This window comes from Protopterus annectens, chromosome 9.part0 (genome assembly GCF_019279795.1).
Source record: "Protopterus annectens isolate FY-2018-M chromosome 9.part0, PAN1.0, whole genome shotgun sequence".
Classification (NCBI taxonomy): Eukaryota; Metazoa; Chordata; order Ceratodontiformes; family Protopteridae; genus Protopterus; species Protopterus annectens.
In genome coordinates this window covers 392,298,910-392,325,090 of record NC_056743.1, presented here as the reverse complement: position 1 = coordinate 392,325,090, position 26,181 = coordinate 392,298,910, and the positions used below count along the sequence as shown (strand labels likewise).

Here is a 26,181-nt window from a genome sequence, read left to right as displayed (position 1 = left end):
ACCTCTTCACGCTAAAAACCTTTCACTGACACTAAACCTAATACTGCCTCCCTAACATTAATCATAAATTATAACTCAAAAGCTCTAAGCTCTGACCATAATCCTAACCCTAAAATTTTCAACCTGACCTGAATTCTAAAACCCCCTCCCTAACCTTAAATCTCTGCCCCTAACTTTAAGCCTAAAATTCCCTCCCTACCCATAAGATTCTAAATCTAACAGTAAAACCCTTTGAATAACCTTAAATGACTAGCTCTAACCCCAGTAATAATGTGATAATGTGAATCACCTGCCTAAAGTGTGTGCATCTTCTGTTTTGTCACAGAACGCCATCATGCTCAGCTTTCTCAGCGTAACTTTTGCTTATTCTACTTCCATACAGGCTATGCCTGTGTGCTGTAAATAATAAAGACCACCATGACGTAGAAGGTAAAAACATCACTGCCATCCCAAATGACAAAGCAATCAAAAAACTAAGCAGAAGATGGAACAAAAAAAGCTGAACAGACTTGATGCAAGATAATACCCATGTAAAGCTAGTGAAATGAATGCAAACACACTCTGAAGGACAACACAACAAGTAAGGCAAAAGGTCAAAACAGCAGATAATGAAAATAACAAGTGAATAAATCTTGTTTTTATAGTAATGATAATCGTATTGGTAAAACTAGAACAGGAAAGAGATATGAGCTAACATGCTACGCTAAACAGTTAGACATTATCATCTTGCCACCACTGCATGGCTCTTGTGCATTGATTTTGTATCACTCCGTAACTCATAACTTCTCTGCTCAAGAATCCAGGACGAAGCCAAAAATAAGGGGGACTATACCTTACACAATTTTTTCCCTGAGAATTCTGAACAAAAAAGCCTATAATCTGAGACAGTTTTTAAATATTACTCTAATTAATTCAAAAAGTTAATAGAACAGGTATTGCATCAACCTGCAAATTCTAAAAAAAAAAAAAAAAAAAAAGTATAGAACTTTAATATTAATCTGGCATTATTGACCGATTATAATCCTCAGTGATTTACCAAAAACCTATTTTGTATGAGGAACAGGACAAAAATATGAAACAAAATTAAAGATATTCTGCAATACTTTGATCAGTTGAGGAGAATAAGGTGGTATAAAAGTCTTAAATCAGGGAAAAATGTTAGACATTACTTTGATTCAACTAGAAAGTTAATAAAAGTTAATAAAACAGGTTTTGCATAAACACACATTTTCGGAACAATAACAATGAAACCCTAATTTCTAGCAAAGCATTATTGACTGATATAATCCTCAGTAAATTGCTGGAAAGTCAATTTTTTTTAAAGGACTGAACAAGAATGTGAGGCAAAATCAGCAACAGTTGAAAAGTATGTATCATTTGCATTGGAATGGTTTAGCTCAATGACTTCTTGAAGCTGTACCACCAGTTTTGTTCTCGTGAGTTGCCCCCGCGGCACCACCTGTATTTTCTCTGCCAATTTCCAGACAACCATGAGGATGCACCTTTTCACAGTGGTGATTTGTGATGTCAGTTTGATGAATGATGTCTCTGTTGAATTTTTTAAATAGAACAGATATGCATATTTTGGGTGCAAAACACTTCATGTTATGATATTTGTTCTTGTAGATACAGAACATATAAAGTTTTGAATCAATTAGAATAAAGTAATAACTCAATATGTTTCATACTTGCAAACAGCTATAACTTATTGTTTCATACTATGAAACTTTTCCCCTAAACTAGCTCTTAGGATGAACATGCATCTACATATTTGTTTTTATTAAACTGAGAGTTGGTGGGAAGCAACCAGATACCACACAAGTACCCATAATGCTCTGCAGAGCTTCAGTTAATTTTTTTAAAGAAATAAATTAATAACCTAATACTGTGTGTTGTTTTGTATACTGAATGTCTGGCAAATATGTGCACATGTAGCAGGTATAAAAAGATTGCGCACTCTCTGCAGCACCAGACAGCACTCCTGCCAGAGTCTAAGCCTGCTTTGACCATGTCCATTCTTCAGGTCAATTCAAGGAGCTAAAATGGTACCTAGTGTGCATGGTCACATGACACAGCCGTCATGTGACACATAAACAGGCAGCACGGTAGCATTATGCATGTGGTCGGAGTAATGAAAGTTGACTTCAACACATCCAGTCTTCACAGGCATGCACACCTTGTGATTATTAGTGTGATGTAACCTATCATTAATTAGTGCAGTTAGCTCACCATGCACACACACCATATGTATCCTCAAAACTTATGCATGAGCAGGGCAAGATAACTACTAATGAAATCCAAGATTGTAGTCACCACTCAAGGGTACACAGCTGCAGTAGACACTATCATAAAGCAGTGCAATGTGTGTGGTAACACTGCACTGTCCATGACATGGAACTGAAAGACTGGGGAGGGGCTTAGATTGACAGGGCATATGGATAGAGGAGGACAGATTGCAGTTTGGTGGAGGGAATCCTCCAGCTAGGCCACAGGGAACAGATAGGTCACAGTATTGTGGGGGTGGTCAGTGAGCCACGGCACAGAGAACAGCCAGGACAGGTTGCTGTCCTTTGTAGATTCATCTAGCCAAGTCACAGGGAACACTGGCAAGCTCAAGCACAGCCCGGCTATATAAATGTCCATACATTAGGCCTCCAGCACATGGGTCAAACACAGTGCTATTGGCACAGACACAGGAAACAGCAACCATGACTACCTTACCCACAGCTGCCAGACGGTGCTACTATAATGGAAAAAAAATGTCCTGCAGCACTGTACAAGGCTGAGATCATCACAAGGGTGCTGAGAACAGTTTGGTAGAAAGTGTTTGTCTGGAATGGACTGCTATACGTCTTCACTCTGATCGATCTGCGTACCCAAAAGTGTAATTGACTTATCCTGGGATCAAATGAATGACAATGGCAGGAATTTACCACCCAGGCAATAGAGGCATTACTGAAGCCTCTATGCACACATGGCATGGGATTTTGTAGTCTATATGCCACATGGTGGGGGAAGTGACAAATATTTTCTGGCACTGCCTCATATGTGACCTATATGCATTCAGAGGTTCCACTGGGACAGGATCCAGCACAAAACCGGTCAACACATGTGATGTCTGTGGGTCACTTGATGCTGAAGGCAGTATGCACCCAGTACAGTTTGAGGACATGGGGACACTGTCAGCAATAATGCAGTGGAAGATAAAATCCCAGTGCCTACAGATGAGGGAATTGTGGAGGTCCAGAAAAACCTTAAACATCACATAAACCACTTACTATTATCACAAAGTGGAGATTTTCACACAAACCCTGGTCCTTCCCTTACCACCATTTCCAATGTAAAGATAACCAAAGCTCAGAAATCTGCTTCTACTGTAAAAAAAACTATTTACTGCAACAATAAATATGCATAATATTTGCAATAAGCTCACAGAATTTCATGTCTGGGTCTCTCAGTACTCCCCAGATTTTGTAACCATCACAAAAACCTGGCTGAAACCCCACATATCTGACACAGACGTAGTCCCACCATGTTATAATATGCTATGTAAAGTAAGCTTTGAAGGAAAGGAGGAGGGTTAGCACTGGTCTACCACAACTCCTTAACTATTACACCTTTCCAAAAACAGCACCACCCTTTCACAACCTGGAAACACTAATAGCATTACTACAAATAAACAACAACTTAAAATCTGTCTCCATCCCCCAACATGACCCCAGAACAAATAATTCACACATTCATCTTCCACTTTATTGAGAACATACTCAAACTACCCACCACAAAGTCCAGTTCATGTACCACCAATTAAAGAAGTCTCAAAATACCAACTCATCAGAATTTTTGCAAATCCCATGCTTCCATTCAAATAACTCCTAATGGCACAACAAATGCACCCAGTTTCTCCTTAAAACCTTTTCCCACCTCAATAATTTTAAAACTTCTAAAAAAACTAAAACCCTGCTCCCTGTCTGCTGACAACTTGACGCCAGAATAGTTACAAATAGCTGCAGATGTAGAAGCATACCCCATCAGCATTCTAATAAACTGGTCCATCAATGAAGACACCATCCCTCAAATCTGGATAAATTCTATCGTAAGTCCACTTCATAAAGGTGGAAATACAAATGAGCTTACTAACTATAGACCCATCTCTATTCTCTCACGTCTCTCCAAAATATTAGAAATATTAGAAAAGTATGTGTATAGTCAACTATTGAATTACCTCAATAACAATAACCTGTTCGTCCCAATACAACATGGTTTTCACACTTTCCATAGCACCACCACTGCTTGCCTCTCCTTTATCAACACTATGAACAAAGCATTGGATTCAGATATAATAACTTCAGTAGTCCTGTTGGATCTATGCATAGCTTTTGACACTGTGTCATACACCAAACTACTTGAGCAATTATCAGAAATATGCTGCTCCCAACAAACACTAACTTGGTTTGCAAATTACCTGTACAACCAGTAACAATGATTTAGATGGCAAAGCAAACAATCTACTTATTTGCTAAATAGGACAGGATTCCCCCAAGGATTCATCCTTGGACCTCTACTCTTTAATAGCTTCATAAACAATTTGCATCTAATCTACCCTCAAACCACACTCATCCACTATGCTGATGACTCCACTGTTGTATCATCCTCCATACATTTCCAAGACCTGCAAATCACCCGGAAAGTATTTAAATCCATAGAAACCTGGATGAATGAAGCCCAATTACTTCTAAATGCTATAAAAAAAAAAACTAAATTACTAATATTCTCATCCAAGCCACCCCCACAAGATTTTAAAATTTACTTACAAAACAACACAGAAATTCAAGTAGTAAAATCTACAAAACTACTCGGTATAACAATAGATGCCAGACTCTGCTATGAACAACGCATTCTAAATGCTATAAAAACACATTTTAAACTAGGAAAACTCTAGAGGCGTCAAAGGTACATGGATAAACCCACAAAAATCAAGCTGGCCAACACACTGCTACTTCCCTCCCTCCTCTATGGCACTCCCACTTTGACAAACCTTCACTCCTCCCTGCTTAATAAACTACAATGCTGCTAGCACAAAACAGCAAAACCTGCTTCCAGCCTTCAACACCAAACCCACCACTGCCAAGCTATCAAAGAGGTGAATTGGTATGAATTCCCCAAATACCTTAGCAACATCCATTTAACTTTTGCTCACAAAGTAGTATATAACCCAGAGAAATGTCCTGTACTATTGTCTATTCTTCAATACTACATCCCCTCCAGGAATCTACGGTCCACAAATTAACAACTTTGAAATGTATGAAAACCAAACAAAAGAGCCGGAGAAAACCTGTATTCCCATAACATAGCTAAACTATGGAATGCTCTGTCAACAATTACTATGTTAGAATCCCTTAAAACTTTCAAATCCTCTCCAAAAAGCCACTACCTTAATAACACCATAGGTTTATGTGCCCTTAATAACACCATAGGCTTATGTGCCCTTAATAACACAATAGGTTTATGTGCACTTAATAACACCATAGGATTATGTGCCCTTAATAACACCATAGGTCTATGTGCCCTTAATAACACCATAGGTTTATATGCCCTTAATAACACCATAGGTCTATGTGCCCTTAATAACACCATAGGTTTATGTGCCCTTAATAACACCATAGGTTTATGTGCCCTTAATAACTGCATAGGTTTATGTGCCCATAATATCACCATAGGTTTATGTGCCCTTAATAACAGCATAGGTTTATGTGCCCTTAATAACACCATAGGATTATGTACCCTTAATAACACCATAGGTTTATGTGCCCTTAATAATACCACGGGTGTATGTGCCCTTAATAACACCATAGACCTATGTGCCCTTAATAAAACCATAGGTTTATGTGCCCTTAATAACACCCCATAAAATCTCCTTCTTCTCACTTTTTCTTTTTCTAAGTATATCTACAATTAAACACTATTTGTTAAAACCATCTACTAGTTACCCAAGCTCAATCATATGTGAAAAAAAAAATGTTGTGTATTGAATTGTGTGCTATTATGTTTTTGTATTGCTATACCATGGACAATTTGCATTTTTGTTTGCATTCTTGCATTATAATGGAAATATATTCTGTCTATTTATCTCTGTAACATCGTTTGTTACTGTATTATGGAGCTTTTCTTCCTGGGTCTCCACTGAAAATGAGATCCTGACCTTGTGGACTTACCTGGTCAACAAATGCCAGTAAATAAAATAAGTAAATAATTAAATAAATAAAGGTATTTGGCATACTTTATCCCATCCATGTCATTCCCATTGCTGAGACACAGGCAGCACAACTTCAGGTATCACCAGAGGGCTGCACCACCTCTGAATATGCAGCATAGGTGGGAGGCATGTAGTGTTCTGTCACTGCCTGGCTGCCATGGTTGCAGAATATTTCCTAACCTGAGTATTATCCTTGGTATCAGTTAGTGGCTATGCAGGTCTGTGATCCAGCCACAAGCATCCAGTAACCACATCATGTTAGAGCTGCTTAGTGTCTTGTGTGGCCTGTATGAAGCCTATCAGATATTGCAGGAACTGTGAGAAATTCTACAATGCATACGGTCTACCATCTGTTATAAGGACTTGGAGCAAACATGCATGGAGATGGCAGTAGTGACCCAATTGGCATCCCTTATAGTATCCTTGTGGCTACAAGGAACCTGCAGCCATAGTCATACTAAGGGATGGCTGCACATCACAGGACTGCACGCCAGGCTAACACAGATGTCATGCATCATTCCTAAGACAGTTGCTTTGTCCACACTGGCCATGACTGTCTCCAACACTATCCATGGATTCTCTTCTTGACATGGCTGATGCTCTTCCAGCTGCAATGTGGTCTCCACCACCTGACCAAGAATAATACAGTTAAGGTGGAGACTGGTGCTCTCTTGGGTCAGATGAAGCCTCCCACTACAGCCATGGCCATGGGCACAGCTATGAATGTGTCCATTGTTTTTCTGAACCCCTGTTTGCACATCACACTCAACAATTTGCTTAGGTGCCAAAAGTTTGGAATGGCTCAGTCTAGAACAGCCTTTAAGTAACACCTTTCCATGCCCAAGCACAGAACACCAGATGCCATGATAATGATTGAACAATACAGGAGTGCTCACAATCAGTGACATTCCTTCATATGAGTGGTGCAACAGGTCATAGCACACTCACCTTTGTTATAGAAGGCTGTGAGTTCTATTCCCACACAAGGTAGCTTTATTCCTGACACTGTAGTACCACATAAGGGTGATGCTGAATTCTTGAGTATGTCTTCCATCAGATGAAATGTTAAACTGGATTCCCATCAGCTTGAGTAGGTGATAGCTCAGATGGATGTAAAAATCCCACTCCACCTTTTAAAAAGAGTAAGGGCCCTTTATTTAACACAATATAAAACACATTATTTACATATTTTACATATTTACACAATGTACATACTTACAGGCAAATATATACACATTTCTATTTTTTATTTATCACTTCTATAACATCCCCATTGTTATTCTTCCATAACTGACCCCGACTCTTTCTACAAACATAATCCAATTTTTTGCAGTATGTCTGTCAAACTCTATTTCCCATCAAACAAAATTTCATTCAGTCTTTCATTCCAAATAACCCATATTACTAAAATAAACTCTTATCTACTCTTCTCACATATTCTTTCTTCTTGTTCTTATAATATCCATACATAATCACATTCAAATCTATATTGTTTACATCACTAATAATTTCACCACTCCTCTACAGTTTAAAAAACAGGCTGAGTTGTCCCTTCCCACCTGGAAATTAAGCACGTTCCACCCCCCTCATCACCTTAGTAACTGTTGCTAACCCTAACCCTAATTCTGCCCCTTACCCAACCCTAACCTACACCTTAACATCAGTAAAACCCTGCCACTGCACAAGACAGACTTAGACACACAAATATTCACAAACATACACAAACAACATTATTCCTCTAACCTAGCCCCTACCCCAAAATACACAAATTTGCACACAAACTGCACCCATTCTTCACTCAATCCCAACCCTAACTCACATATACACGCATACATACACTCTTACCTCCCCCGACCTCACTTACCTGTATCAACATTCTATGCCATCAAAATGTCCATCATTTGGCCACCCATATCGTCAACATTAAATTACACCCCTGCATTTGTCAGACAAACGTACATTCAGTAAAACGTAGGGGAACCATATATATATATATATATATATATATATATATATATATATATATATATAAATGTATTTCATATATTGAAAAAAATTGAATGGCAAGTGATCTAACACAACAGATAAATCACTACCTGATAGAAACTATAAAGAAACATAGTTAATAATTTTTGTTTCAGGGGCAAGACCCCCTTGCCCCCCCCCCTCACTAATTATATATATCAACTCTAGCTTGTTTAGGATTTGACGGAGTTTTGATTTAATGCTGTTGTATCTTTCATCCATGAGTTAGTGAAAAATGGAGGGGTTAAATGTGTATCTATGTCTATCTATCTATCTATATATATATATATATATATATATATATATATATACACATACATACATATATATTTATTTATATATGGGTCTACTTTGGTCGAGAACACATTTGGTCAAAACTAACATCACTAAGGACACTTGAATGAAAGCTCACTTCACTGGAAACTCGTTTGGTCGAAACTCATTTAGTCGAACGTTATATATAGCCTTTAACCTACTGTAGTGTGATCTTGAGAATATAAAGTAAAGGGGGTGAGGGGGGCACATCCCCCCACATTAGGGGGATGGGGGTGAAGCCCCCCCATAGTTTGCTTATATTTTCTTGTGGAAAGAGTTGTTCATTGCACTTGTCAATATACACGTCTATTGTTTAAAACATTTAAAATTGGTTGGGGGCTATGCTCCCAACACACCCCCAATGTGAGGGGATGTGCCCCCCACACTTCCCCCTTACTTTATATTATAACTTCAGGATCACACTGCAGTGGGTTAAAGGCCATATATAACTTTTGAAAAAGTGATTTTCGAACAAAATGGGTTTTCGACCAAACAAAGTAGACCCATACATATATATATATATATATATATATATATATATATATGCATATATATATATATATATATATATATATATATATATATATATATGCATATGTAGATATATATATATATATATATATATATATATATATATATATATATATATGCATATATATATATATATATATATATATGTATCTATATATATCTATATATATATATATATATATATATATATATATATATATATATATATAGATAGATAGATATATGGGTCCTAGATACATCGCCGAAATTCTACCACACTGAAATACAAATCACCGAGACCAAAAGTCCAAAAGACCAGATTAAAGAAAGAGCAGTATGCCAAAATTCATTTAATTAAAAGAGGTAAGACAAAGCTTTTATTTACTGTATGTAGTGCTTGTGTACCTTATGGTACAACATACTGTTTTCACAGTTCTACAGCATCCGTACTTTTAAATGGAGATCACAATACAGTGACATTAGGAAAACATACCCTTTCTATCACTGTAGTATAATCTCGGAGTTGGTATATATAATTAGCAGGTGGTGTGGGGGGGGGGCTTGCCCCCCTGCAAAAATGTTTTAGGCTATGTTGCTTTGTTGTTTTTTGCTTGTATTTATTGTTTAGGTGTTGTTTGTTTCGGCATACTGCAATTTGTTATTCTGGTCTTTTGGACTTTTTGGTCTCTTTGTAATTTGGTGTAGTGGAATTTAAGTGATGTGACTAGGACCCATATATCTGTGCAGGTGTGTGTGTTATGTGCTATATATTTATTTATAAACTAGACCTCCAAAATCCTAAACTTTGATTGTTTGTTTCCTACCTTTAACCATTTCCCTATAGCAACACATATACTTCCCATGAGCTTTTCTGCAGCCTTCCAGTTTTATAGTGGAGATGGCTTGTGATTGCTGTGATATTTCCATATCCTACTGTATAACCTCAGACAGTAAACTAAGCATGCTATCTTCAAAACAAAGTACACTTTTTACTTCCTCCTTCCTTCACCCCAGCTCCATCTCTTTTAAGTCTTGAAACTTGTTCTGAAAATACCTCTCACAAGTGTAGCTGTATTCTAATTTACCAGAAGAGGTGGAATTGAGAACCATTTATATTTTTAGAATGCCAGAGAAACAATTCTAGAATTTTAAACTCAGTATATATTCCTATTTTGATGGGTTTATCACATTTTTATGTCTTGGTTTGTATAATATGCTATTTTATTGTGTTGAGAAGGTGGGTTATCAGACGTCAAGTGCAGTCAAAAAGTGAGATGCATATAGTCTTAGCAGAGGCAAATTAGAAAAAGCTAAGCTGCTAGGGTAAAAGAACATTTACTGAAAGTTATTATCTTGAGTTAATATTGAGCAGGCTGTTTTATTTATGGGGTAAATTGCTTTATTCTATGCACTTGCTGAAATTGTTTCCACTTAATCTAGCTGATTTTGCCTATCCATTCCTGTTAGTGCTTAAAGTACATTAAAGAAGTATCACATTTACAAATGGAAAAGTGGGGTACAAACCTGAGAACACAGAAAAGAGGCTAAGTTTAGGTTTTCTTTGCAGGATCGTATGAAATTACTATTTGCCATTCTTATTCACAGTTCCCTGAGAACTCCGCAAGCAGAATGCTTTTCTCTTACACGACATACACACATTCACACACACTGCATGTTAACCTCTGCACATTTTAGAGGAATGCTAGTAGTTGAGTCACAAATGTATATTCTGAACATAAGATTTAGATCACGGTGGCACTTTTGTTGCTTATCATATCTGTTGATAGAAATTGTAAGACTCTATAAATTGGGTACTATATGGGAAAATACCTGTAACATTTCGCACTGCATTTTCATAGTGTCTGAATAGGTAAAGATAGCAGGATAAACAAAGCAGAATTGCAAAATAGTAACAGACTCTTGTGTATTCTCACATTTCAGGTAGTTGTTAGTCTTAGCCCAAACTAAATTGTGAGCTAAAACACATTGCTTTTTGTGCAGTGCTAAGCACTAACACTAATGAGCAATGTGTTGTTTGTCTTTCAACTTTTTCCCGGTATGGGGTCACCACAGTGGAACTCCGGTCCACTAATCTACCATAGTCATCACTGTCTCTCACTTGCTGAACAGGGGTGGCTTGAACTCCCTCACCTCCTTCAATGGTATCAACTCTCACTCGCCCACAAACTAGTAAACCATCCACTAAATGTCCATTCCCTCCAGAATCTACTCCAACCCTATTGCACCACCAGACCACTAAGATCCACCAACAAAAATCACTTGCAGATCACTAAAGCCAATAACTCTGCTGGTAAAGCACTATTCTCTTGCACCATAGCCAAATTATGGAACTCCCTCCCTCCCACCCACAATTACCTCCATACCATCATGCACCCACTTCAAAACTTTGCTAAAAGCGCACCTAAAAACATGCTGGCTATGCCCTTGCAACTCCCACTCTAATATCACCCACCCCATCGAACCACTACCTTTGTTTCCACTCCACTAACTACCTTGATTATAGCAAGCTCAGATGCTCATAAGCCTAGTACTTATTATACAGCAGGAACTTCTTATTGTAACATGTGTTAATGTCTGTTATGTACTTCACAGACAAAGATTCTAGTTGTCTACTGATGTACAATGTTCTTCATCTGTAAATATGTTGTAAGTAATTGCTATGTAAATTGTTAATCGCTGTGTAATCCAATGTAACTACTGTCTGTTTATTTTAACTGTGGAGCTTTTCTCCCCGGGCCTCCTCTGAAAATGGACCTACGTCAAGTTGGATACTCCCAGTCAACAAATATAAACAAATAAATAAATAAATAAATCAATCAATAAATAAATAAAATAATGATTGGCAGTAGATTTTTACGAAACGCCGAGGTGCCAGCTCGACACCCAATCTTCAACGAAGGCACCCCCATTTACGCACGCATGTCTTTGGAACACTACCCAACCATGGGGAGGACATGCAGGCTGCACGCAGAAGGCACTCCCAGGCCAAGCCGAGAATCGAAAGGGAGAACCTGTTGCTGTGAGTTAACAACGCTACCACCATACCACCATGGAAACACTAATGATGAGTAATGTGTAATGATCGTAAATGGGGATATGCCCAAGTTTCTACTACTATGAGATATTGCAACACAATCTCTCACTTTGCAGGCACTCATTACCACATTCTTGAAACCTGCCAGTTACATGCAAAGTAAAAAAAATTTCAAGGAAAACGGGTCCTCTGTACTCTCATGCTCCCACAAATCCAAATTTACATATTCCAGAAAGGATAAGAAAATTCCTAAAACAACGTCAGTCTTGGGCAACCACTTGTTTTGCTCTGTTATGAGCAAATAAGTGATTTCTGAGATTTGTTGAATGTAGGACCCATGGGAAAGAGATATTTCCAAACATTATTTCTGTAAAAGAAAAGCAAAATTGGGCACATCTGAAAATAAATGCTTCATATCATCTTATCTGTCCTTTTTTTCCACACCACCCTTTTCACCGTTGAGATAAGAACTTTTAAGAAAAGGAGAATAGCTCTGCTGGAATTAAATTCATCCTCAAGTCTTAGTGAGTATCTTCATGTGGGGGTTCCTGTTTTCATGGGTGAAAATGGACAGAGGATAAAATCAGCAGAATGAAGAGAGTAGTATTTCTATAACAAAATTCATCCTTATGTCTTGATGAGTACCTTCACATGGTGGACCCTATTTTCACAAAATTCCACCAAACAACACTGATATATAGACTGTATTTTATATAGCATATATCATGGAGGTAGGTAGGATAAAAAATAAAAAAAGACAGCTGGGTGCACAAGTCCCAAAATAAAAAAAAAATGTCCAATCCTGGTATGCACGCTGGCACCAGGACAGGAAATAATTACAGTGTTAAAGCATCAAGACACAGAAACATTCATATAATACTTAGGCCAGGCTCAGGAGGAGAATGCCTCTCCCCCCTGTTTTAGAAGGAAGTAGTAGTTCACAAAAAAGAGCCATAGAGATGACAGAGTGGACTACTGAAGATAAGGAAGACATTATGTATTGTTACTGTTATGCAAGAAGCACAGAAATTCCAGATAAAAGATATTCAAAAAGGCTGAGATAGAAATTAGAGAAAAGAAAAATAATTGCATAAGAACAACTGTCAAAGCTTCCGTTGCAAATTTGTGTTTATTAATACAACAAATCCATGAAAAGCATTGCATAAACAAAGAAACGTTGAGCGTCTTGGAAAAAGAAGTGACAGAGGAAGTGTAAAAATATATAGAACAAATCATAGAGATTTTTGAAAGATATAAAAAAGAAACATGAACATAAGGAAGAAAAAGAGATCTAATATGGTTTAATATTTATGCAAAAGAGAAAGCCAAATTTATCAATAGAGAAATAGCAGCTCCAAAGATATTTATAGAGAAATACAGACAGAGGCATCCAGATATAGAAAATTTCACAATACAAAAATTAAGATAGCAAATGGGGGAAACAGAGAACACAAGATTAATAAAGTAGACGTTAAGTAGAAATTGAAGTTATGGAATACCTGCAAAGTGAAGGATTTAGAGTAGAAAGTCTAATGCAAGTCATATTATAGCATGATGTAACAAGTCCCCAAACTGAGTAGAAATGGGTGGAGTGGGAGACATCTAAAGGAGAAATATGGACAAGGAAAAGGAAAAAATATTTAATATGGTGCAATATTTATGCAAAAAAAGAAAGCAAAATTAATCAATACAAAAAAGCAACACCAACGATATTTGAAGACAAATACAGGCAAAGACATCTGGATATGGAACATTTCACAATGCAAAAAATAATAAAACAAAGGGGAAAGTAGAAAAGAGGATTAGTAATAAGTAAGTTAATGGAATAGAAACTGAAGTTATGGATTACTGGCAAAGTGAAGGAATTAGCATAGAAATTCCAACTCAGGTAATGTCTGAGCATGATGGAACAATGCGTCCACAAATTATGGAGAAAGAGGTGGAACGGGAAGCATATGATCACTAGCCACATGAAGAGGCTCTGGAGCTTTCAGTAGAGAACTGGTAGAGAAGCTCATTTGGAGTTACACAGCAATGGAAGGAGCAGGAAACGGTGCAGCTTTGATGCAGTCAATGTTGTGGACTGATGAGCCAATCGGTTCCCATATGAAACAGGAACAGATGCAGCTGAAGAGACTGTGTCACAGGAAGATGGTGTTGAACTTTCTGTAGAATGCCCACAGAAAACAGAGAGCAAGGAATGTGTCCTCAGCTTAGAGGAAAACGAGTAAATGGAAGAGATGCTTCATTTAATAGAGATGGATAGACATATTAATATTAATGAAAGCAATAGACTACAGAAAGTAAATATGATCCAAAATGTCAGAAGTCTGATAAAACAGATGAACACAATAATTAAGACTAATAAAATAAATTCATGTGATATAATGGAAGTAAAGAGGATATATTAATGTGCAGCTAAATTAATAACACATAAAGTCTTACCACAAAAGCACAGAGCAGTAAGAGAAAGGAAGAGAAGAAATCAAATGCCATCATGGAAGCATTGAACAGAGAAATCTATAAAGAAATTAAGACAAGAAATGTCAGTGTTATAAAAGTATATAAGAGGGATAGATCAAGAAAAATACTGAGAAGGATAGATGTGATAAAAGCAATGCAAAGAATGAGAATAGACCAATTGTATACTATTGCAAATGTAAACTAAAGATATCAGCACAGGCAGAAAAGAATTAGAAGATATGCAAATAAATATAAAGGAAAATTGCAAAATAAGCAATTTATTGATGACCCAAAAAAGTTTTACAGAGAATTAGGAATCAAAGCAGAAGGAATAGAAACTCAACCAAAAAAGGAAGAAATATACATATTTTGGAGATGCTGAATGGAGAGAAGAAGTAAAAGAAAGAGTAAAACGTTTGAATGTACAGGATATGAAATAGGATGAAGTAACAGCCAGTGAGATTGAAACAAAAATTAAGAAAAGCTTCTAATTGGAAAACCCCAGGCCCAGATGCAGTACCTAACTTCTGGATAAAAGTATTAACATCTTTACATGAAGATTTAGCCATGAGTAAGAACTACTTATGTGCGCATCCCAAGCAGACACCAACCTGATTAAGGAGAACAGTGATACTCCTCCTTAAGAGTGAACCTGTAAACCATCCTAAAACTATAAACCAATAACTTGCCTTCTGACATTGTGCAAACTATTTACTATAAAACTGATGCTGGCAGAATGTATAGTTATTTAGAAGAAAACTCGGTCACGGTAAAGGAACAAAAGGCTTACAAAAGAAAGTCATATGGAACAAAGGATCATTTCTTTCTAAATAAAGTCATAATGGAGAATTCAACCAAAAAATAATTGTGAACTAATTCGACAAAAAAGAAAATACAAAATACAAAACAAAATAAAATAGACATTTTAGTTTGTTTTTTGTCATAATGGAGAATTGTAAACAGGGGTAAGGCATAGATAGATTACAAAAAAGCATTTGACAGCATCCCACATTAATGGATAAAGGAGTGCTTACAGATGCATTAGATACATCCTATATTGATCAAGGACTTTACAGTGACCATGAAACAGTGGCAAACAACTCTGCAATTAAACAACGAAAAAGGTCAAATTAGTATGCCAAGGATAAGATTTCAAGGGGGAGGGGTATTCCAGGGTGATTCTTTTTCTCATTGTTTTGATTGCCCTTAAACCATTAAGCTGTTTAATTAGCATATTAGGTCTTGGTTGTAAGTTGGTTCCCAGAAAACAAAATTGCTTAAAGATTTCTCATCTACTTTTTATATGTGACTTAAAATTATTTATTTCATCAGATGAGGAGTTGAAAGCAGAACTGCAAGTGGTTAAAACTTTTTCAGATTACATAAGAATGACATTTGGTCTTGATAAATGTGCAAAGGCAACGTTTAAAGCAGAAAAGGTGCAATACCAAGAAAATATCAATCAAGGACAGATACTTGATGTAAAGGAACTTAAGCAGGAAGGAGTGTATAAATATTTGGGTATTGATGAAGGATCTTCAATATAACATGAACAAATATGGATAAAATGGAGTAAGGAATACTTTAGAAGACTGTAAATCAATTTGCTTTCCCTGTTATAACTTACAGTTTTGCTGTGATTAACTGGCCTCAAAAAGTATTGGATCATTTGGGCAGAAAAACAAGAAAAGTTCTTCATGCTTATCAAATTAATCATAATCTGTATATACCAAGATTATATATTCTTTGCTCTGAAGGAGGTATGGGCCTTCTCAAAACTGGTTACATATGTAGATCTGCATTCATGGGACTGCATACATTATTTGTTGACCTCATCAGGTCCAAACATAGTAAACATTTTAAAACAACAGGAAAGGAAATATAAGATGAAATCCCTGCTTAATTTAGTAGAAGCATTCAGGTGGCAAGTGGGACTGGAAATCAAATGACAAAAATCAGACAGAAACTGAATATGCCAAACAACAAAAGGAAGAATTTAAGGAGAAAGATCAGATGAGAAGGAAAAGAATGTGGAAAAGCCATATATCTAGTGGCAAGTATACAGATCCCCTGGAACAATCTCATGTTGATCAGGACTTGACATAGGAATGGTTAAGGAGAGGTGAGCTGAAACCAAATTATGACATGTTGATAATGGCAGCCCAGGATAGTTTACTACATACACATTGGTTTGCAAAGTCCAGTGAACACGTCAGAGAAACAGACAAATAAACATTCTACAAAAATGAATTGGAAACAGTTGCGCACCTTGTTGTTGTGTGTGATACATTAATGGCAGAAACCCTGTACACTGAAAAGCACAGTAATTTGGCAAGATTGTTGTACTGTGGATTGTACAAGCACTACAGTATAGAAGTAGCTGAAAACCATTGGAAACATGAACCACAAAGCAGTATAGAAAATGATGAAGTATATATAACGTGGGATCACCTGTTACCAACAATTCGAAAAATAGATGTGAGAAAACCAGATATAGCAGTACAAGGACAAAAAGAGACAAAAGCAGCATTGATTATTGAAATTGCTATACCTAGTGATTACCGTATCTCACATACAGAGAGAGACAAAGGCATAAAATATCAGGATTTACAGGCAGAAATAAAAGCAATGTGGAAGAAAGATACCCAGACAGTTGTATCAGTAGTTGGAGTAATGTAGCTCATAAAAAAGAATCTACAGTTATATTCAGATATGTTACATACATGTAGCTCCATATAAATTGCAGAAGGAGTATGTTCTGGCACATTGCACTTTTGGCTAACACCAAAGACTGAAACATTAATAATTTCAAGAACTTTAATCATACCCTGACTTAGGAAATGGGTCCATGATTCCATGGTATTAGAAACCTAAAAGATTTGGAGAAATTAAACAGATAATAATAAATTTTGTCTCCCTATGGCAGCACTGTCTTGCTTAACTGTACCCCAGTGTTGTTTATGGACCAAGTAGTTGCTTTACAAACCCACTATGCTTAAAATTGAATAAGATACAGTTCTAGAAATGGAACAGACCTGAACAGATTTTTTAGTAAAGTCAGTAACCTTCAAAATGAGAGATTACTTGGGTCTTTATGGTGAAATTATACTGTTCTGTAGTTCTCAGAAATTTCCAAACACTTTTGGCTTTATGGTACAGTATAACTCTGGCTAACATCATTCATATATTTCATTTTATTTATCTGACATTTTCTCAGCTATGCCTTACACTGTTTTAAGATATTGACCTTTTAAGCTCATGACTGACCTCCATGACTGAGACCACTAGTACTGCTTATGGTAGATAGGATTTTACTAACGCTTTCCTGCTTTGTCTAGAGTAAACCACAAGGAAGTGAAAGTGATACAGACAAAACTGGCATCAGGGATCCATATTTTGATATATGATGTTGGCATCCTGCTTGTGAATGTCAATTCATACTTATTTGCACATCTGTAGGTAATAATGTAGACAAAGCTATGACAATGTCAGTGTTTTGTGCATACACTGAACAAATGCTTTGAAAACTGTATTCATGATGATACTCAAAGGGTAGCTCACCTAGTATGTTGTAGATTTTCCTCACTGCTATCAGTATTGGGTGCAAGTTCGGAAAAAAATAAATAAATTCCAACATATCCAAAGGCTTGTTTTACACTGGCATATATCTTTAGTTGTGCTGTGCATGAAATGGTTAAACACGGCATGATAGCTTACTGTGATTTTGGCTATACTTCTGTGTTTCATCTCTCTAATATGAGTCACTAAGCAGGACATTTGCAATATTATAAAACAAAGTAAGATAGGATGCTGCAACTGTGTTTTCATGTTTGGACTAAATGCTACTCAGTTGTTTTTCAGACCAGGAATTAAGAACTAAATGTGTACAGATGACGATTGTCTTATGTAACAGTGTATAACTGCTGTACAATGAAGTAATGTCTGACTATTCTCCTGTTCTTAACCAATAATGGTCTCTTATGTGAGTGCAATAATTTTAAACCACTAATATTTTTATAATTTTACCCTAAACAGACCTCTGTGAAACTTTTTTTACCACTCTTTCTATGAATAAAAGCTTCCTTTGAAACATCTTTGAAAAGGTATCTTGACAGCTGAAACTAATTGTTCAGTTAATAGTAGAATCATGTTGGCAGTTCACAGTATTTTATCAAATATGTCTAAATAATGTCACTGGTCAATTCTTTTGGCACAATGTATTTTGATTACTGTCTTTGAAGTGCCTTGCACATAGTCTCTTACTAAAATATGACTTTTTTCTTAGTGATTTGCTCACAGTATCCTCTCTCTAGCCAACAATGACAATGCTTACCTTCTACCAGGGATTTCAAGCAGCTTTCAGTGTTGTTTGCCGAGATGTATAAAAGTAATACTCAGTGTAAGATGCAGGAAGTTGTGCACTTTGTACAGTAAGCCTGAACATTGATGTTTATTGTTATGCAAAAGAAGATTTCTTCAGTGCTCCTCTTAGTTTTACTTATTAAATACGATTGTTAGCCAAGAGGCGACCAAACACACATTGTGACTTTACAGTAACTTTCCGTATTCAGTGTAAACTTACATTTAATACTTCAGGATAGTTACTTGACATAGCGCTGCATGATAAGGGCAGCTAAGAAGCAAACTGTGGGAGTGGGGTTTAGGCAGAGATTGTGACAGTGTGCAGAGTATTATTTTTATTTTTTCACACAACGGAAATTAATTAATGCTCTTTGCATGCTGCTGAGGTGCAGTTATTTCAGCATGGATGGAGCCCAAAATAAAATAAAATAAAAGGCTGTTTGTAAGGTTTCATCTTGATACATTTAACACAGAGGTTAATGTTATGAGATCTGTCCTACAGTGCTGGGTTTGATTCAAGCAGGACAAACTTGCAGTTTTGACTGATCCTTTCACTTAAACAGGGAATGCCCCCAGATAAGTCCAGCCTAATAGACAGACCCATTGTAAATAAATAAAATAAAAAGTAATGCCATGAGTTATGATAAGATATATATCTATATATATCTATATATATATATATATATATATATATATATATATATATAGCTGCATGTAATGAGGAATGAATTAAGCAAAAATGTTTCTAAAGCATTATTTTACCGAGCCACTGAACTATAACATGCTGTTTTATGTTATGAAAATGTGAACAGCCCTGATTCAGATTTGACTGCGACTACATTTCTTTTGCACTTCTAATATACCATTTTCAATCATGCTATTTGTAACACAGCAGTTAAGAAAAGCAGGTATTTGCACATGTTTTTTTCATGATATGAGCATCTTTACTATCAAGTCTGAAGAGTTTTCTGCTAAAGGGTCCTGCCAGAATACATAGCTGGAGGGAAGTTGCTGGAAGAAAAGATGAACATTTATTAAAGTGAATTTCTCTATAGATATCCATCTTTACTTTTTGCTTACTAAGTCCAGGCCTGACATTAGTGAATGATTATACAAATATTGAAAAGGTTTATAGGTACAGGCAGCAATGTATTTATATGCACACATACACAGGTTTGCAAACCGACGTGCATGTATACACACACACACACACACACACACACACACACACACACACACACACACACACACACACACACACAAAACACTTATTTATTGTAAAACTAGGGAAACATAAGTCCCAAGTGGATTGGTATCTAGCCTTAGGCTTCATGTAACAGAGTCCCTACTGTAAGTAATGACATGCATTCTCACACATACGGCTGTGTGAAACATAGATCCTCACACATTACTGACAAAGGATACAAGATCTTGGACTTGCTTAGGGTTAGCTTCACAGCTCTAAAGGCTGGGACATTGTTATTGTATCAGTCTAAAGAGTTTCTTCCCCATCTGCTGTCCAGCACTTAACTGCACATTCCTGAGTAGCACCAAAACAATCCCGCAAGATTGCTTTGATCCAATTATAACTGCAGCCCCACGTAACATGTAACTTTAGAGTTGGACTGTGTCTGCTCTAGTGGACATATCCCTAGCTTGCATGAGGTGCAGTGCATTCTGTACATGCAGAGACTGGGTGGTGTGCAACAGAAAACCAAAGGTGTTGTTTTGCACACTGCACAGCCTGTACACGGAGAGTGTGTGCAGTGCTTCACTGTACCTGTGCATTTATGCATATGGACTGTTGTTGAAGCACTTGACATGGTAAAAATGGAGTACATCAGAATGTCAGAATGTATTCAAATAAGCATTTTACTATGGTTATCAATTAATTGTGATTCAGTTACAAGGCAGTTGTTTTTTTTTTCAAATGACTATCTTGGCAATTTTGGGGTGAGGATGGAGAATCATGTCTAGAATGGAGGGAAGAAATAAATCATAAGGGTTACGGATATGTACCACATTAAGTTCAAGTTTGAAGTGTTTGAGTCTATACAGACACAAACAAAGGAAAGTGAGTGGTTCATACTAACACAAAAATGAAAACATTGTAATAGAGATGCACAGAAATAAAAGTGATAGAGGATGGTTTTGTAAGTCTGTTGAGAAAGAAGTCACAGGCTTGTCCTTACTCTAGTATACCTTTATACCTGCTTATAACAACAGTGTTAGGTGCATACATAGTCTCAGTGTCTCATGACTGTTATTGTTTTTTTTCCCTCCTAAATGTAATGGAATTCACTGCTCTGGCAATTGAATCACTATGTGGTTCCTAAAGGCATTTTGTTTGATTTCCACTTTGGAAATAGCAAAACTGGCAAATGAGCTGTAGCTGGCAAAAATATTTTAAACACATAATTCTGGTTTAAAACTTGTTTTTCAATGTTATGTGAAACCTACAAAACAAATCCAGGGTCATTATTTCAGGTGACTCTAAATGATGAGCTAGAACCATTTTGTTCTTGGCTTCAAAAAGTGTAAGACCCTCCCTTATCAAGCATTTAGCTTAGTACTGCCACAATGAAATATTAATAATTTTAATAAAAAAGTGCCTATAATTCCTCATTTTCAATTTTATCTGAATTTTATGAACAAGTTGCTATTATGTTACCTATTCCCCCAAGATAGATAGATAGATAGATAGATAGATAGATAGATAGATAGATAGATAGATAGATAGACAATATGCAGGAAGCCTACTGTTCCCAGCACCTGAAGTAGCCATGTCCATTTATGTCAGGTCTGATTAAGGAGCAAAATAGTATCCCCATGTACAGAAATGTGTGTTTGGATATCAAATGATGAACGTCACTGGACAGCAATGATGTGCTACAGTAAACCCAAGTCCCAAGACCCAAGACAAGCAGAGACAAGTGAGTACATCTTAGTGGGGATAAAAGGGTGCATTAAGTTAGAGATTCAGTGATAGATAAATTAAATTTTTTCATTAACATAGCTGCTGTACAAAGAGGCCCATATTAGTAGTAAACAAATTGTAAGAGACTGTGTTAAGGCAAGTGACAATGGAATGAGGAGCTTGTTGAATTAAGCCACTGAGCCTTGAAAAGATATAATGAAGGAAGACAAGACACCTGGTAATGTACTTCTGCAATTTAATTGGTAAACAGGGTGGATGATAACAACAGAACCATAGACAGAGTGGTATATATGACTATCAGAATAGAATAAAATGATTTATAGGCTTGGGAACAATGTCAAAATAACATGACACTGTCATGACCACCTGATGGTGGTCAAGCACACTAGGATCAATACAAACATAGCACAGTACATACCACACATGACAAGATAGTCCTTGCATACAGAGTGAGGCATGGCAATGCATATTTTGGGGGGAATGGTGTGCAAATGCTGTTTTTGGAAGGGGTGTTGTGATAACATAGCCTTTGCTGCAGTTTTTATGGAGAGGGATGGTTCTAGCCTAGGGAACAGGTAAGTGAGAACATATGAGGATCCAGCATAGAGTCATATGGAACATATTCAGATAGCCAATCACACTGAACAACATTTGTAACCCATAGGTGTGCATGTCTTCTCTTGGAACCAAAAGACAGAAAATAACAAGAAAAGTTACCACCCAAGAGGCTGCAATTTTACTACATGTCCTCCACATGCATGCCATGAGCATATTGATGATGCAGATGAAGTCTTTTGAGACCATTTGTGGTACAGTGATACAGAACATCAGTGAATGGGTTGGCATAGTACAAGTCTACATTAGGTTTGTTTAAGGTGGGTAACCAATATGTAATTTCATGCCAAGCATGATGCAGAGCATATGCCAAGACATGTCCAGCACAGGAGATGCACCACCAATGGATAAATGGCTCATAGATGTGAATAATTTCCTAGTTTTCTTATTTGGTGTTGGGGAATGGACCTTTACACCTGGTGGTGACTTGGATATGGGAACTAGGCCAGTGACAGCTGCACTGGTGTCTGTAGTGGTTAGTTCAGAGGTAATTACATGTCTGTAGTGGATGTACCAGCTTTCTATTTGCTTGTATATTTCTATATTGTCCAGTAAACTGAAAGTCAGAAAGAGGTTTCTGAATATATGCTGTCTAGGTACTTGAGCAAATGCAATATCCTACTCAACATGGTACACTTTTGTCCATATGCTTTTCCCAGACTGTGTCAATTTATGGTATGCCTACCACATTGAGGTATTTACCATTTATTTCAGTGCTATTACAGGTGTTTTGTAATTATGCTATCACAGTTTCTACTGGTAAATTATCCAGTACATTAAGAAAGAACATGCCTGATGTCAGTAGATTACTTCTGGCTGATAATGATGGCAATGTACAAATTGCACTGTCTAACATAATGCCACTGCCAGCAACACTAAAACTGGTGAGATCATACCCCTTCCCGATATTAGGAGACTATAGAGCAACAGAACAAACATCTATCCCACCAGTGTTTGGTGAGCATCCTGTAATTGTGATGCTTATCCAGGCAATGGAGAATTCCCCAATACATACAGCATCTGTGCACTACCTCTGCTGACATATGCATATGCCCCACAGGTGAGAAATATGGTCTCTGTGGCACCAGTCCTAGCCATCATCTGGGCACAACACCTGGCATTAATCAGTAGATGTGCAAGCCAGTGGCCCAGGCATAGAAGCTGGTACCTACACTATCATAGTAATGCTGAGAATACCATCTGGACAGAGGGATGATATGCAATACCTGCATGGCCTGTAGGTTCAAACACTGCACTTGCACTGTGACACTGAGTCTAGGAGCAGGGAGAAGATGCAGCTCACTGGTGGCTAACACTGTATCCACTGGTGCATACATGAGACATAAAGTAACTGTCCTTCACCTGCCTCTGCATGACGTACTATCCCTGGCTAAGGAAGGATGTGGTTGTGATGTGGCTTTTCACAAGCCTGGAAAATCAGATGATATAGATAATTCCTAAGACACTTTCTGCTCTAGCAAGTGAAGTGCCACACTTGGCCAAAGCCTGCCTTACATTTGTGGCCACTGCTAATCTTCAGACCCTGCCATAGGACACTTCATCAGGCTGCATTCTTATAGTTCTACACCATCAGTATTTCCTGTGTGAAGGAATGCCATGCCTACTCATGGTTTTCATACAGGACCTGGACACTGCATTTCTGTTGACTATAAGAATGAAGGTTCACACTACCAGTCTTCTGTGCCATCTCTGGCATAAACCCCATCAAGTCATGAGACTGCAGGCCAGCATATTTTCAATACTCATGAGATGGCAGTTTCATCCCATCACTGGAGGGTATGATACCAGATTCCTCACAACCAAGTACCAGGCTAAATGGCTACCACATCCACCTCCCATGATCCTGACCCGTATGAGAGAATTACTATCCTCTCTCTCTCTCTGTTCCCCTGACCTATGGGAAATGAAGATAACTGTGCCCTGTCTGTCCCTAGTCATTGTAGGTAAGGTAATGATTAATGTACGGTATGGACAGTCCATTCATTACCTTGAATAAGCTGGGTATAATAATGAATGTCACATTTTATACTGTAATTTTTGTAACAGGGTTTTTGATGTGCACCAGATGCCACCTCCTTGACAGTGTTACAATATACTCTACCCACTTCTGCCTCTTGTGGGTTCCTTCTGCTGACTTCTCCTTTGCTGAGTAATTTCCCTGTTCCTGCAGGTATGACAGGTCCTGCAGGCATTTTCCCTGATGTTGTAGCTGTTTCCACAAAACTATATTATGTTACCTGTTATACACTGCAGATATCTGACTCTAGGTCTAAGTTGAATACTGCACTGTCCTAATGAATGCATCAAACCAGTGAAAGGAACCTTGTAGTTTGACAAGTATGAGTCCTATAATATTCCATGTCTCTGCATGTACATTATTATATGATGCCTCTGCCATGCTCTGAGGAGTGTGGGTTGAGGCTGTCAGCCATCATTTCTTCCAGACTGCAACAGTGAAACCATTATATGAGATCTGCTACCTGCTTACATGTGTGGTTACCAAATAGATGACTGTGTGTCGTGACAACCTGCATGAACTGTTGGTATAGGTCAAACAAGTTTCAGATATAATAGCCATGAGAACCAGTAGGGTGTCATACAGAAACATTATAGAATATGCCCAGGGCATTGAAAGAGTTTATGTTCTTTTCTGTTGATATATTTGACATCTTATAGATAAAATGGGGCCATGCTAGCAATGTGTGTGCAATCAATGCCTCTCTGGATCTCTGAGAAATGCAATAGTGTATATATATATATATATATATATATATATATATATATATATATATAGGTGTACTTCAGATCATTTCACTGAGATCAAATCACCTAATTTTCAAAATACTGGAAATTCATATCACTGAATCTCATTTCACTGAATTGTAAGCTATAGACTTCCCAGTAGTAGTGACAGTGTGTAGAGTACTGTGAGGCAAGTAAAAGGTATATGCCTTTTTCACAACTGTAGTGGATCCTCCTGGAGTTAGTATATTTAGTTAGAGGGGGTGTGGTGGGGCACAGCCTCCAACGTTATGACCCCCACTTAATTTGATTTTATATTGCCTGATTTCTATTAAGAGGATAAGTAAGTAGTTTTTTAGTTGTGGAAAGAGGTAGTCATTAGTTTGATGAGTGTGTCTATGGTTCCCCGTTTTGTCTTTTGAAATTTAGCATTATAAGCTGTCGGTGAAATGAGCTTCAGTGAAATGAGTTGTCAGTGTTGTGGAATTTAGGTGTTTTGGTCGCAGTGAAATGAAAGTCAGTGAAATGGGAATTCAGTGATCTAAAGTAGAGCCATATATATATATATAATATATATATATATATATATATATATATATATATATATATATATATATATATGGATCTAGGACGTTTCCTCGATTGAGCAAACATCCGAATCCATAAAACCCGAACACACTTTAACGAAAGCGCTTTTATTGAAAAAGCGCTTTCTTTAAAGCGTGTGACAAAAAAAAAGCACTTCATTTACATTTTAGCAGGGGGGTGAAGCCTGCACCCCCCACACCCCTCCTACTTTAATATTCTCCCTCCAAGACCGCACTACTGTGGGGAAAAGTAAAATTTCCCTTACCCGCACCGTAGTACAGCCTAGGCAAC

At 37.2% G+C, this 26,181-nt stretch overlaps 1 protein-coding gene across 2 annotated transcripts in view; it reads left to right on the top strand.

Moving 5' to 3' along the window:
• PDGFD (platelet derived growth factor D) overlaps positions 1-26,181 on the top strand; it is a 1,391,507-nt gene that overhangs the window by 844,635 nt on the left and 520,691 nt on the right. The gene's annotated exons all lie outside the window — the stretch shown is intronic.